At 42.2% G+C, this 2,248-nt stretch overlaps 1 pseudogene across 1 annotated transcript; it reads left to right on the top strand.

Moving 5' to 3' along the window:
- The first annotated feature begins 391 nt into the window (after positions 1 to 391).
- Positions 392 to 1,845, top strand: LOC306651024 (zinc finger and BTB domain-containing protein 14-like; annotated as a pseudogene). Its single transcript has one exon. The product of its transcript is annotated as a zinc finger and BTB domain-containing protein 14-like (transcript).
- The last annotated feature ends 403 nt before the right edge of the window (positions 1,846 to 2,248 follow it).

Genomic DNA, 2,248 nt, shown 5'->3' with positions numbered 1-2,248 from the left:
ACTAAGGAAGCCAGGTAAGAACATAATTCCTGGTTTTAGTAGAAGAAAAGACACAATGAAGAAGGAAAGAGTTGACTGAATCACCCCTACCCCAACTCCAAGTAGTATGAGATACCGCCCTCTTCTGTTTGATCTATTGTGCTATTAATAATTCTCATTTCCCACCCCCCAGCCCACACTGCACATGCACGGGAAGTGGGTGGGGGTGTTCATGGCTGGCTATACATTCTGTGCTTGTACAAGGAGGAAGGCTGCTACCATCAGGGACGTGCATGATTTCCCCCACTCCGCCCCCTCCCAAACTTAAAAAAAAATCCAAAACACTGCCAACACCCTGCCCCAGGGGCTCCGAGTCCATTCTGTCCCCACCTGCACACTAAAGAATGCAGGAAGCCCACGAGGAGTGTCTGTGGCTGTGTCAGGCTGTAGGTCTGGTGTGCACCTGATCAGAATTATTCTGACCTGAAGGTTTTGGTGTTTAAGGCATTAAGATAATTGCCTGAGTTGTTCATGGAGTGTTTCATTAGTATGTCTGAAACCATTAAATATAATGACGATAATCATAAAACTCTGTTTCTGAAAACACTAAATGAACAATGTCTAGAAGGAGAATTTTGTGATATTGCTATTGAGGTTGAAGATGTGAAATTCAGAGCACATAGATGTGTTCTTGACACCTGCAGCACCTACTTTAAAAAGTTTTTCAAGAAGCTTGAGTTAGATAGCTCTTCAGTAATTGAGATAGATTTTCTTCCTTCTGATATATTTGAATAGGTCCTGAACTACATGTATACAGCAAAGATTTCTGTTAAAAAAAAAAAGGAAGATGTTAACTTAATGATGTCATCAGGTCAAATTCTTGGTATTGGATTTTTGAATAAACTGTTCTCAGAAGCAAGATGTATCTAGCCCTGATGAAAATAATGGCCAATCAAAAAGTAAATATTGCCTCAGAATAAATCGCTCCTTTGGAGATACTGCTGACACTCAGGATGATGATGTGGAATAAATTGGGGATCAGGATGACAGTCCTTCTGATGACACAGTAGAAGCCTGCCCCCCAAGTCAGGAGGACAGCAAGTCACCTACAACTATGCTCAGGGTTCAGGAAGTGATTTCAAAAGAGTTGGGGAGCGAGAAAGTTGAAAAGTAAATTGCTATGGCCAGGAAGTAGAATTCATGGAGAACCCAGAGTCCAAAGATTTGGGGTCTCAGACCCCTCAAGCCTTAATATTTAATGATGGAATTAGTGAGGTAAAAGATGAAGAGACTGGACTACTGCCACCAGTGACATGAAATTTGACTATTTACTTTATGGTCACCATCAGGAGCAGATTGCCTGTCAAGCATATGGTAAGACATTTTATGATGAAGGCAGATTGAGGAAGCATGAGAAACTCCACACAGCAGACAGGCCATTTGTTTGTGAAATGTGTGTGAAAGCGTTCGCCACACAGGACCACCTGAAAGAACACCTAAAAATCCATACAGGGTATAAGCCCCACCATTGTGAGGTGTGTGGAAAATCATTCAGACTTAGAGAAGCATGAGAGAGTTCACAGTAACAAAAGACTATTTGCATGCCACATGTGTGACAAAGCTTTCAAACACAAGTTCCACCTTAAGGACCATGAAAGGGGACACAGAGGGGAAAAGCTCTTTGTGTGTGGTTCCTGCACCAAGGCATTTGCCAAGGCATCTTATCTGAAGAGACATGAGGACAATATGCACAGCGAGAGGAAGCAGGTTACCCCCAGTGCCACCCAGAGCGAGGTCAAACAGTTGCAGGCAGCTGCCATGGTGGCAGAAGCTGAGCAGCAGTTGGAAAAATTAGTCTGTAGCTAGAGGTGGTAGGACAGGAGTGCTGTGCCTGGGAAGCTGAGACTGGGACTGTATTGATTGTAATCAGTAAAGGTCAGTTATTATGTTTTCATGGAAACAAATGGAACAGTGTACTTGCTGGACATAAGACAGGGGTTGGTTAGGTGTTTTTAAAACATTGTCAAGGAAATTACATTCCTAAGTTCTGACCAAACAGTTTCACTGTCCTGTCTGGTGTCTATTGTTGCCAGTAAGCTCCCCTCTCCTCCTTTTTATGATTTTAATTTGAGAATTCCTCTGTTCAGTTTAGAAGTGAGAGATTTCTGTTGTTTTTAATCCTCTATACTCTCCCTGTGAGTGCACTGCACAGAGTAATAATTGACTAAACTGATTTCTTAATCATCACAATTACACATATATGGTGAAA

The sequence above is a fragment of the Sciurus vulgaris genome (assembly GCF_902686455.1).
Source record: "Sciurus vulgaris genome assembly, chromosome: X".
In the NCBI taxonomy this organism is placed as follows: domain Eukaryota; kingdom Metazoa; phylum Chordata; class Mammalia; order Rodentia; family Sciuridae; genus Sciurus; species Sciurus vulgaris.
Note: the sequence above shows the minus strand (reverse complement) of the source record. Positions and strands in the feature narration are given on the sequence as shown.